The following is a 14073-nucleotide window of genomic DNA, read 5'->3' as shown; positions in this document are numbered from 1 at the left end:
CTCACCAATCAAGTCAGCACAGAACAGCTGGGGAGGGTCAACCTTAAACAAGTTAATAGGGAACCCGTCCAATTGGCAATTAGTCTCACGTGCTTCATCATCCAAGTGCATTGCTCAGTTCTAGCCCTTTACACCAATTCCTCCAAGGAAAGTCTTCACATGCTTGAATAGACATTCAGGGCTTACTATAGCTTCTTGTTGCCACAGGTGAAAGTAGGTGGATCAGGTCAACACCAAAGTGGAAAGCATCCCTGAAAATGTATGGGTAGCCCTCATCCCAGAGATACTAATCATCACTGAACATTCTCTATACCTCATATATACATATATGTGTCTATGTGTGTGTGTGTGTGTGTGTGTGTGTGTGTGTGTGTGTGTATGTGTGTGTGTGTGTGTGTATATGTGTGTGTATCTGTATTATAAATATATCTGTGTTTAACTGTTCAGTATCACCTATTTAAGTGAAGAATGGGGAAGGAAAGAGAGAAAAAAGAATTAAGCAAATACTGCACAGCAGAGAACAAAAGAAAAGCTTCCTTGTGGAAGCAAAGAAAAATGTAGAGTTATGTATTCTTTGTCTTCTATTATTATGTAGGCTTTCTTTTTATTGTTACATATTTTGAATCCTCCCTGATGTTCTGCTGGGCACATGACAATGTTTTTCTTTTTTCCCTTTCTTTTTCCACCTTTCTTTTTATAACCTTTTTTCTTATTTTATTTAAAACTTAGATAAATAAATAAACATATTTAAAAACAAAACAAGGCATAATGATCCTGGGGTCAAGAGACCTGAATTCTAAATTACCAGATCCGTTATTACTAAGTTCTGTAACCCATCTTTTTATGTGCTCAAAAACGGGATTACAAAGATGATTTTTGTGGTCTCTTTCAAGTTCTTGAATTATATGGGTCTATAAGTCCTGAGAGTTATAGTAATAAATAACCCTGTTTTCACAATATGAAAATAGCTATTTGATTTAATCTACCAACTCAAATTATTTAATTCAAGTGGAAAGAAAATCTAATACTAATCATTTGCTATAAAGTATGGAAAATTTTTTCTCTTTTATTTCATTGTGCAGCCCATTGTGTAGATTCTAGTAACTTTCCTCACTCCATTCTATCTCTCCCTAGAAATATTGATTGCAAAGCTAAATATAGAACCTAGTGTTCCCATCTCCAAGTTAGGTAGCTAACTTGTAATTGTACTTCACTGGACTATTATTACTCCTATGCTCCATAGCTGAACTTAAAATATGAAATCGAGAGAAGCTTAACTATTCACATATTTTTTTTCACCAATAATTACTTCAAAAGCCATGTCTATCACCATCATATATAGTTTGTGCATCATTTTATCATTCACAAAATGTCTTCACAGATATCACCTCATTTGATTCATTGAAATACATTGGAGATGAAATGTGGCTAAAAATAATTGACTATTGGAAGATCTTCACTTTGTTTATTCAAACTTAGATTTTGCTTCTGATATTATTGTCTTGGAACATTTCAATGATGATGAAAATTTTTCCCCATTTTTGCAGATACTTGAAAGAATGTTTTGTTGCCATTTCCTTCCAAATTTTCTTGGCAAATATCTATAGAAGTCTACCATTCATTTGAAATTATCTTTATTTTTTTTGAATGACAGCAGTTTTATTACAATCATGGAAAGGAACTGCACTAGGTTTTTAAAATTTCATGTAAATCAGTACTCTTCTAGCTCCTTTTTGTCCTTAATGATCTCTGCTAAGCCTTCTATATCTCTTTATTAAACGTCCCCATTGATTTTCACTCCCCTGTCATGTTTCAGTAAATGCATGTTCATTTAAATGGAACAGTCACCTGTCCTTATCATTAAATGATATTGTGTCTTAAGAAGTTAAGAACCTCATAGCAGCATATCAAAAAGGTTAATGGCAGATGAAATGGTGCATTTCACTGTTACCCTGGACTTCATTAAAATTTAGTATCATTATTGGTCTTTTTAAGATCATGACTCCCATTGAATCATCTAATTCTGCCCTTGTAGTTTCATTAATAATTCAAAAACTTTTGTTTCAAATACCTCAAATATCCTCATGTCAGCATCTTTCAGCATCATGCTATTAACCTCACCATCACCAGAATAGCAAAAAGGAATGGAATTTAAAAGTAGGTACAGGTGAGAAAAGTCTCACAGTAGGAATCAATCAAGATGAATGTTCCCCTCACAACAGGATAGGAAGAACCACATTTTTACTAATGTGTAAGACTTTTGCATCCTGATCATGTTTTACTTTTTCCTTTAATGAATAGAATCATGGAAGTTTACCCCTTATTTGTGTTGCTTTAAAAAAATCCCCTGAAAGTAAATTAGGATAAACATGTGAAATCAAATGGACAACATGTTATCTTTCCTGTCACTCAATTATTCATGAATTTGAAGAAACTATTTATTTTGTTCTGCATTGTATAGAGAATTGACAATTCTCATTTTGGGGTGTATTTTTACATAGTACAGGGTTAGCTAGAAAAACCACAGTGCAATGGAATAAGTATTAGTTCAAAAGATAGCCTGACATTATCTGGTTATAAGAACTGAGGTAAGTTTTTTTTTCACCTTCAGAAGGCTCAGTAAAATTGTGGTGCCTATCCTGGCAATGCCACAATGCTATATCAAGATCAAATGAGACACATATATTATAATAATAGAAGATATTTATGTAATGCATAAATGTTTACAAAGAATTCTAAGTATATCATCTCACATTTATATAGCATTTAAGATATAACAAAGCACATATATATTGGTTAATGTATTTGTTTTACTGCTTTGAAAAATGTGATGAATTTATATGTGTAAGAAATTTTCATTATAATGATGATGTATGAATAGAAAGCCAACGAAAACTGGCAATTAAGTAGGATTCTACATTAATAATTTGTTTTCTGTTTCATGGTGGAAAAGAAAACTTGTTAAAATAATGTTCAAAAGTTGAGAGTCACCCTGACATAAAATCAGCATCAGGAGAAGGAGAATAATTAAGAAAGAGAATGTCTTGCACCTAGCATGATCCCTGCGCTTTTGTTCAGGTTTCCTCTAGTGATCATTGTCAGAGTAGATGACCCCATTACTTGTGGTGTCAGTAAGTACCTTTCTGCAGAACAGCAGGCTGTTTCTTTTGAGTTGGCCTATACTTTCTTTATTTTCTCCTTAATGTTTTTCTTTTTCCTTCTTCAAGTAAGCCTTTTCATAAACTTACTTCCTCCACCTTTCTTTCATTAATAGTTGTACAGATGACTTTTAATTAACGCCGACTTGTTGAATTGACTTGAATTGCTTTAGCATCTAAGCTCCCAAACATATGTTGCATGTTTACTCTTCTGTACCTTTCCTCTTTACTGTCTATCTTCTCCTGTCTCCCATTTCCTCTTTAGCTTCTTTTATAAGATCTATTTCTCAAGGATCATCTGAAAATGAATTCTATGAACACTTTCCTAGACACACCAATGTAGAGGTTTTATGCTATGTGATCTTGAATTGGTAATCAGCTTCTGATGAGGCTGCTTTGTTGTTAGGCTAGATGGTACCAGACAAATATTATGAGTTCTAAAAGTAGAGTTGAAATTTCAGTACTGCTATTTTTTTTTACCTCCCTGACTTATGAAATATAATTTCTGAGACCCAATTTTCTTAGCTTTAAAGTGATTTAATGGTCATAGATGACCCTCTCAGAATATTTATAGCACTCAAATATGTATATAATAAAGTATGTAATATATATTATGTATTTATGTATGTATGTAAAGTATGTAATATATAAAATAAATATATAATAAGGTATGCAAAAATTTTTACAAACCTGAAAAAATTTTAGATAAGTATGAGCTATTAGTGACACTAATAGTGCTCATGCGACACAAAGTGCATTTTTATTAATCTTTCTGATTTTTATGACTAAAGATTCCATTCTATCCAGGAATTGTTGGGTGCCTTCAGATACTATGTTGAACAAATGTAATTTTGATGACTTTTTTTTTAATCAATGCTATATCAATGTAATTATTCAGTATGATCATTAAAATCCACACCAATCATGTATTTATAAGTTAAATGATTTTGTTTATTTTAGCCATAAATAATTTATAGAGAATCTATCATAACATTCTATGAGTTTGTGTCTTTGTAAGTGCCCATAGCACTTTTACTATTCATTTGGCCTTCCTTTGCCATTTGGATCATCTACAACTGAGATTGTTCATATATCATTGTATTTAATTATTCATAGTCAATTAATATCATTGTAAGAAAATTATTTTAAGAAATATGGGATTTTATGTCATATCTCAACTGGATTCCAATCACTTAATTGACTGAAAAGGATAGAAAACACATGATCCTACTATGTTTACTGTTTATTGATAATGAACATTTAACCAATAATACAAGATGCAGATTTAAAGCCAATAATCTTCCCATTATTTTACAAATATTAAGATCATACAAAATTATTTGATATATTTAATTAAGGAAATAACTGTTCAATTGTCTTTTGATTATCCATATTAATGTAGGAATGATAAAGAAGTTATTAAGTTCTCACTCTATATTGGACACAGTGCTAAACTATGTAGTCATATATATATATATATATATATATATATATATATATATATATATATATATATATATATTAGATACGTCCTGTCCTCAAAAATATAAAAGAAAACTCTCTAACAAGTCATACAGGAAAGAAAAGCAAGGTAAAACAAATGAATGACAATTGCTTTTTTTCCAGACTATGACATGTAGTTGGGAGGGTAGCTCCCTGAATTTTTCCTTCAGAACATAAATGTTGTATAGCTACTTCTGAGAAACACTGTGCTAAGCCATAAATTGAATAGGAGAAAGAGAGCAAACTAGTATGCATTTGAAAAATTGTGTCTCTCTTTTAGTGGTAGCAAACTGATGAATTTGAATAGTTCTATGTAGATATAATTTCTGTATCTTTGGGGAATTAGTATGAAAATGCATTTGCAGCTAGTTTGTTAGGTTTCCTTGTAAAATGTAATGTGGCTTTAAAAATAAAGTAGAAGGAAAAGGAAAGAAAAATGCATACGAAAATTAAGGAGTGGAAAAATGATAGCTAAATTGTGATATGAGTCAATAGTTAAGGAGTTAGAGGAGAAAAAATTCAGATTTCAGTGAAAGAATAGATGAACAGACACTTATAGCACTGATAAGAATTGTATGAAATGATGATATTAAATCTGGAAATCACCTAAAAGAGAACAACTTTCAGCCCTACAGAAAATTTCAAATTTTAATAGCAAGTTATTTAATATGAGGAAAATAATTGTAAAGAAGTTTCTCACATTCCCTCCCAACCCTGAAGACAAAAAAATAGATTTTAGGATAGAAATCTTGCAACTAGTTATTTTTTATGCCTGGAAATGCTGCTAGTTTTAAAAATGCATCATTTCTACTTGCCTAACTGGTTTGCTTTTAACATGCTACAGCACTTGTTTGACAAATGTCATATGGATGGTTCTGATTTTCCTGATTTGCTAAGTGTACCCAGGCCTTGAAAGGATATGATGATGATGTTGATCAGAAAAGACATCATAAGGAGGGAATGCAAATCAAGGTGTTTCACCTTTTTCACCTATGAAATTGTCATCATCAGCAACATCTACTAAATGCAGGCTACATAACTCAAGCTTGTCTTACTTAAGACTCAGAAATGTCTAAAATACTGGGGAGGGGTAGTGATTTTAGAAGGTATTTTTGCAAAGATATTTTGAGCCAAGGGTCTGTCATTGAAAATATGTGCATTAAGACCTAATTATCTTTTTTATTCTTTTTTTTTCCATTTTTTAGAAAGAAATCATATCTGCCCAATAAGACTCCCAAGGAAAGAACAAATTGCTTCTCAACTTCAGTGCTTTTGGATAGGAAACCCTAGATGCACGTTAATTGCCAGGGTGATTAACAGTGTTTATGTTTTCCCCAACCAAATGATCATGTATTCTTAAAGTAGATGGAAACAGTTACTGTTTGATGATGAAGTAAGACTGTCTGAAGTCCTGGCTTAAAGTGGAAAACACTGATGAAGTACCTTAGTGTATTCTAGGGGAATGACAATCTGGTTTCCTAATTGTAAGTTTTCCTATTATGTATTGTAATGTTTTGATTAGGTTTCCTGAGGGCCTTGGGACCAGCCTTGGTCTTAGCAGAATAATCACCATGAGAATAATCAGGAATAAAGTTCAAAATCTTTATTGGCTCCTACAGTTTCTCAGTCTGTGTCAGCAGTCTTAGTCAGCCAGCCAGTCAGCGGTCTGAACGTCTCAGTCTGTGCTTTGACTTCAGTCTGACTCTGACCTCTTAAATACTCTATTACAATTAAATCAATTTATCATACTGAGTATAAGCCAATCATTATATCACTAGGGAACAAATTATCTAATCAATTCCACTGAGTTAATATCTTGTTGTAGGATTAAATCAATCATACTGAGTTTTATGCATACGTTTTTGAAGTTCCTGCCCTCTACAACTCCCACTTTTTTTTGTTTTAGAACAGTAGTGGTTATGCCCTCCATGACATCTCAAGGAGGTGAGGACCCCCAAAAGGGGGTGATCACACCCTCCCTGACTTCTCAGAAAGGAGGGTGAAAACACAAAAAAAGGAAGTGACCATTCTATCCCTGAAGTCTCAAGAAGGGAGGTGAAAATACCAAAAGGAAATGGGGAGTCAAACTAGACTTCATTAATGGGTTCCTCTGGGCTGAAGTTGAAACAGGTATACATAAATCCATCAGCAAGGGAGCTATTACACAAGTACATAACAATATAGCACAGGCTATTAGTGATGGCTCTCCCCACAGCTGGTGCTGGCTCAGTGTGGTGTAACAAACATGAATTATACATGCAAATAGCAATATAACAAACGATATGAATCAACATGAAAAATTATACATGTTCATAAGTCCTAGAAGGAATGTATATAGATAACAATCCACCTCCTTCAGCAGCCAAGAGATAGTTGAAATCCAATCTATTGTTCATTACTTAATGTGTCAGTGAATCCAATGATTCTTGCAAGTTTTGAAGTCTGTAATAGTCTCATCACATGTTAGAGAATCCAATGATTCCTGCAGATTTTAAAGTCCTGCAACAATCTTATCATGTGTTAGGGAATGCAATGATTCCTGAGGGTTTTTAAGTCTTGCAACAATCCTATCATGCCTCAGAGAATCCAATGATACCTGCAGGTTTTGAAGTTCTGCAACAGTTTTACCAATAATTTTTCATCTTAGGGAATCCAATGATTCCTGAGGGTTTTGAAGTTCTGTAACAGTATTATCAACAATTTTTTTATGTTCATGAATAAATTGACATGCACATTGGATTTACAGTCATGCTTTTTCAATGACACATGTAGTCAGAGATGGAACCACTTATGTTTCTTGAGTTTTCTCCTTTGTTTCAAGGTTTTTATCTTTTTCTGTCTCTCTGCAATGGACAATGGCTTATTGGTACCCATATGATTCCTTTTCCTTCTGTAGAGATACAAGCAAACCCTCTCCCCCAAGCAGTTAACCTATCTCATCCCTTCCATCCATCACTTTCTGTATCTTTCCACATCACCTGGTGATCATCTAAAGATATAAAACCTGTCTGTTAGTGCATCTTTATCAAATATCAGAAAATTAATAGTATAAAGATATAAATTTAAAAATTCACTAGGGTTACCTGTGGCTCCCCAACGCTTTTGTTTTTGGAGGATTATCTTGATGTCTCTGTTTATCCTCTCTACTATTGCCTTAAAAGGTAATGCCATTGGTGTATAAAATCTTATTCTAAGCATAAAAAGTGTACAAAATATTTAGAAGTATATAAAGGTCCATTATCTGTTTTTATTGCTTGTGGTGGCTACATTGGGCATCAAAATGTAATATTCTGACTAGCTTTCTGGAGGGCCTTGGGACCAGCTTTGGTCTCATCAGAATAATCACAATGAGAATAGTCAGGAATAAAGTCCAATGCCTTTATTGTCTCCTTCAGTCACCCAGTCTGCATCAGCAGTCTAAGTCAATCAGCCAGTCATCAGTCTGCAGATCTTAGTCTCTGCTCCTATCCAGTCAGCAGTCTGCACATCTCAGTCTCTGCTCTGACTTTGGTCTTGTAATGGACCTGGAACTGATCCCCCTGTGCGGAAGGGAGCTGCCCTAATGTCAGTCATCTCCAGGATGTGGTTCCGGGTTGACTAATAGAGCTACCTGTCAGTAGATGCGTGGAAGTATGAGTTGCCTGGCCATATAAGGAGAAAAACAGCTAGGCATTGCTAAAGGAGCTGGCCCTGCCCACGAAGGGAGGAATCAGGGAGGGTCCAAGAAAATTCTGTATGAAAGTAGGGAACAGCAACGGCTCGGGGAGACATTTTGGGGAGCAGACAATAAAGAACAGCTCTGCTACATGTTGGCTCTCTGTTTGCTTATTCCCCGCTCCTGTCTCCGGAGCGGGGCCGGAGAAGTCCGAAGGCTGGTGGAAGCTAGAAGCACGCGGTAAGAAACTTTCGGTTTCCAGTGAGACTGCAACAAGTGGTGTGGCAAAACCCCCAACAGGTCTGACTCTGGCCTCTTAAATACTCTATTACAATTAATTTAACTTATCATACTGAGTATAAGCCAATCACTATAGGCAACTAATTATCTTATCAATTCCACTGAATTAATATCTTGTTGTAAGATTAAATCAATCAGATTAAATCAAATCAGATTAAATTAGATCAGATTAAATCAATTAAGTATACCTTTTCATAGTTCTTGCCTTCTACAATACATGAATATATACATGCATGTAGTTTTATGTATGTATATGCATGTATATACCTATATGTGCAAATTTGTGTATAATTATATATGTGTATAAACATATATACATGCATACATACACACATACACACTCTTGACCAATTGTGTAGCAACAGCTGCAGGATTTTCTAATATAATATATAGACAGAGTTAATCTTGAATTCAGAAATAGCTGGAATGAAGTTCAATCCTTTATACATGGTTTATATGTTATTGTGAGCAAGTTATCTTACCTATCAATGCCTCATAAACCTCTGAAACTGTAAAGTAGCAACTAATTTCTGACATATTGAGCAGAGGCAGTTCCCTGTATAATGAAATTAAAGGTTTGTCTCTCTTTTACCACCTTCCAGTTTTGTAAAACAACAATAACAAAGTTTCATTTAGGGAGAAAGAATTTTAAAATATAATGAAAAAAAAGTCTTCAATTCTAATTAATGCTGTAAGGGCAGACTTATATGGAATATTATGGAGAAGATTACTGTAAATATTATAATGAATCAAAGAAACTTAAATTTGGAAGGGTATCTCAGAATGTCCTTAAAAACATCGCTGAAGTGTTACTACTGGGCTTATATCCCAAAGATATCTTAAAGAAGGGAAAGGGACCTGTATGTGCAAGAATGTTTGTGGCAGCCCTCTTTGTAGTGGCCAGAAGCTGGAAACTGAGTGGATGCTCATCAATTGGAGAATGGCTGAATAAATTGCGGTATATGAATATTATGGAATATTATTGTTCTGTAAGAAATGACCAACAGGATGATTTTAGAAAGGCCTGGAGAGACTTATATGAACTGATGCTGAGTGAAATGAGGACCAGGAGACCATTATATACTTCAACAACAATATTATATGATGATCAATTCTCATGGATGTGGCCATCTTCGAACCAAATCAGTTCTAATAGAACAGTAATGAAATGAACCAGTTACACCCAGTGAGAGAACTCTGAGAGATGACTATGAACCATTACATAGAATTCCCAACACCCCTATTTTTGTCCACCTGCATTTTTTTATTTCCTTCACAAGCTAACTGTACACTCTTTCAAAGTCCAATTCTTTTTTGTACAGCAAAATAACTGTTCAGACATGTATACATATATTGTATTTAATTTATACCTTAACATATGTAATATGTATTGGGGGGAGGGGGGAAAGAGGGGAAAAATTGGAACAAAAAGCTTGGCAATTATCAGTGTTGTAAAATTACCCATGCATATATCTTGTAAATAAAAAGCTATAATAAAAAATTGCTGAAAAATATTATTCTAATTATTCTAGTTTCTCTCTGAACAGCTTTACAGTAAAGAAATTCATTACCTTTCTTTGTGGCTCATTTAATATTTGTATAACATGAAATGTTACAAAATACTCCTTAGAATGAACATAAATAGGTATCTTAACATTTTTGCCCATTAGACAAGTTGCATGTTTTTTTTTCTTTTTCACATAACTGATTTGCAAATATTTGAAGATGATCCTTAGATTCCCCCTAAATTTTGTCTTGCCTAATTATTACTTTCTTTCAATATTAAGTTCCTTAAGTAGCATATTCAGAGACCTAAATACAGATACTTAGGAAAAAATATTCAATAATATGACTCAATAATGATATGGAATCAAAAGATCATTGGTAATTTTGAAGAAAGCATTTTCATTTGAATTATAAGGACAGAAACTAGATTAGAAGTTTTAGAATGGAGTGAAAGGAGATGGTGCCATTGATTATACATCATTTTCCTAAAGACTTGCATGTCAAAGAATGTGAGGCAAGATAATAGAGTGAAAGCTAGATGGGAATGGTCATATAAACACAAGGTTTTTTATTATTATTTTGATGGAAAAGGAATTCACATGTTTACAGACCATAAGAAAGCTGCTATTTGATTTGAAAATATTGCAAATTAGTGAGTGTACATATGAATGAAAAATCTACTAAAGATTACTACAAAAGATGGACTCAAACTTGTGAGCAGAAAGGTTTTTCTCAGCAAAATGAAAGACTCAGTCTACATGAGACAAACATAAAAAGTGAAATAGTAGGAGAAAGCATCTGAATGTCATGACAAGAGGGGCAGAGGATCATTCCTCAATTTTTCTGTCATTTCTACAATATTTTCCTGCTTCTCTTTGTTTCTCTTGGCATTAATTCATGTAAATATTTCTAAGCTTTTCTAAAATCAGTCTATTCATCATTCTTTATAAAACAATAATATTCTGTTACTTTCATATACCATAAGTTATTCCACAATTCCCCATTTGAGGGGCATTTACTCATTTTCCAATTCCTTGCCCCCATAAAAATGAGCTGCTATAAATATTTTTGCACATATGGATCCTTTCCCCATCTTTTTTGATTTCTTTGGGATACAGACTTAGTAATAGCACTGCAAGATCAAGCAATAGGACTTTTGGGTATAGTGCCAAATTGCTCTCCAGAATGTTTAAATCACTTTACAACTTCACTAACAATGCATTTTCCCAGTTTTCCTACAGTCCCTCCAACATTTATCATTATGTTTTCCTTCATTTTAGCCAATCTGAAAGATGTGAGATAGTATCTCAGATTTAGTTTAATTTAAATTTCTTTAAGAACATTTTTTTTTTACTATGCCTATAGAAGGCTTTAATATCTTCATCTGAAAATTGTTTGTTAATATCATTTATCAATTTGGGAATGACTTCTAGTTTTATAAACTTGATTCAGTTCTTCATATATTTTAGAAATGAGGCCTCTATCAGTAAATACTGGTAATAAAATTTTCCCTGACTTTTTGTCTCCTTTCTAATTTTGGCTGCATTGTTATTGTTTCTGCAAAATCTTTTTAATTTAATATAATCAAAGTCCATTTTGCATTTCATAATCTTCTCTAGTTCTTCTTTGACCATAAATTTCTCCTGTCTTTAAAAATCTTCTAGGTAAACCATCTCTTGTTTTCCTAATTTGCTTATAGTATTACCCTTTACCCCTGAATCATATACCCACTTTCATCTTGTTTGGGTATGGGGTGTAAGATATTGATCTATGCTGTTTCTGACATTATTTTTCAGTTTTCCAATTTTTTTGTGAAATATTCAGTAATTATCTCAGAAATTGGAGTTTGGTGATTTGTCAAACACTAGGTTATATAGTCATTGATTATTGTGTTGTGTGAATCTCCATTGATCCATATCATTTTGATTATTGATGCTTTTTAATAGAGTTCTAAGTTTACTACTACAAGGCCACCACCCTTTGTATTTTTTCCCATTAATTTCTTTAACATTCTTTACCTTTTGTTGTTCAAGATGAATTTTGTTATTTTTCCTACCTCTTTAAAGTAATTTTTGGAAGTTTTATTGGTATAACATTGAATGAATAAACTAATTTAGGTAGAATAGTTATTTTTTTTATTATATTAGCTCAGTCTTCCTATGGGCAATTGATATTTTCTCAATTGTTTAGATCTGAATTTATTTGTGTAAAAATGTTTTGTAATTTGTTCATATAATCTGCCAAATGTGATAGTTTTATCATTTCCTTGCCTATGCTATTTCCTTTATTTTTTTCTTTTCTTTTCTTATCACTAAAGCCAACATTTCTAGTACAATATTGAGTACTAGTATTAATAATAGTCATCCTTATTTCACCCCAGATCTTATTGGGAGTGCATGTAGCTTCTCCTCATTATAAATTATGCTTCTTAATAATTTTAGGTAGATGCTGCTTATCATTTAAAGGAAATCATAATAGAAATAAAGGCTGTGTTTTGTCACAATGTTTTTCTCCATCTATTGAATAATGGATATGGTCAAGTAGGCCAATAATTTTCTAATAGTCACTGCATTCTAGATATAAATACCACTGCTCATTGTGTATTATATTGTTGATAAGTTGTCATCTCTTTGTTAATATTTTATTTATTTTTTGCATCAATATTCATTAGGGCTATTGATCTGTCATTTTATCCTCTGTTTTAGTTCTTCCTTGTTTAGGTATCAGCACGATATTTGTGTGATAAAAGGAATTTTGCCTATTTTTCCAAATAGTTTAATAAAGTATTAGAGTTAATGGTTATTAAATGTTCATCTGTAAATCCAATAGGTACTGGACATATTTTATTACAAAGTTTATTGATGGCTTGTCCAATTTATTTTTCTAAAATATTTTAGTAATTTATTTTATGTTCTGTTATTCTGGATAATTTATACTTTTGTACACATTCATACCTTTTATCTCCATGCAGTTAGCATACAGTTGGGCATAATAGCTCCTTATTATTACTTGAATTTCTTCTTCAGTGGGTTTGTCTGTTTCATTTTTGATGCTGCTAATTTGTTTTTTTTTTTCTTTTCTTTTATGAATTAAATTAATCAACATTTTCCCATTTTTGCCACAAAACTAACTCTCAGTTTTATTAATTAATTCAATACTTTTCTTACTTTCAATTTTATTAATTTTTCCCTTTGATTTATTAGAATTTCAAATTTGGTATTTAATTGGAGATTTTTAACTTGTTCTTTTTATACTTTTTAGTTGCATGCCCAGTTCATTGATCTCCTCTTTCTGTATTTTATTCATATAAGTATTTAGAGATATGAAATTTCTTTTAAGACTTCTTTGGCTGAATTCCATAGGCTTTGGTATGCTGTTTCATTATTGTCATTCTCTTATAAGAAATTATTATGTTTTATTGTTTGTCACACTTGTTCTTTAGAAGCAAATTATTTAATTTCCATTTGGTTTTTACTATATTATTGCATTGTTATCTGAAAAGGAAGCATTTAGCATTTCTCCCTTTCTGCATTTGATTTTGAGGTTTTTATGCTAATATATGGTTAATATTTTTCTATGTACTATATGTCCTGCTGAGAAAAAAACTTATTTCTTTTTGTATCTAATCAATTTTCCTCAGAGGTCTATCACATCTAAGGATTTTTAAAAAATCTAATAACCTCCCTAATTTCTTTCTTGCTTTTTATTTTATTTTTTTTATTATTATTATTATTTTTTTTTGGCTAGATTTATCTGAGTCTGAGAAGGCAAGGATAAGGTCTGCCCCTAATATATATTTGCTTCTTATTTCTTCCTGTAACTGGCTTACTTTTTTCTCTGTGAATTTGGATGCTGTACCACTTGTTGCATATACATTTCATCTTGATAACATTTCATTGTTTATGGTACCCTTTAACAAAATGTAGTTTCCTTCCTTATAACTTTTAATTA

This window comes from Sminthopsis crassicaudata, chromosome 1 (assembly GCF_048593235.1).
Source record: "Sminthopsis crassicaudata isolate SCR6 chromosome 1, ASM4859323v1, whole genome shotgun sequence".
Taxonomy (NCBI): Eukaryota; Metazoa; Chordata; class Mammalia; order Dasyuromorphia; family Dasyuridae; genus Sminthopsis; species Sminthopsis crassicaudata.
This window is presented reverse-complemented; position numbering follows the sequence as displayed.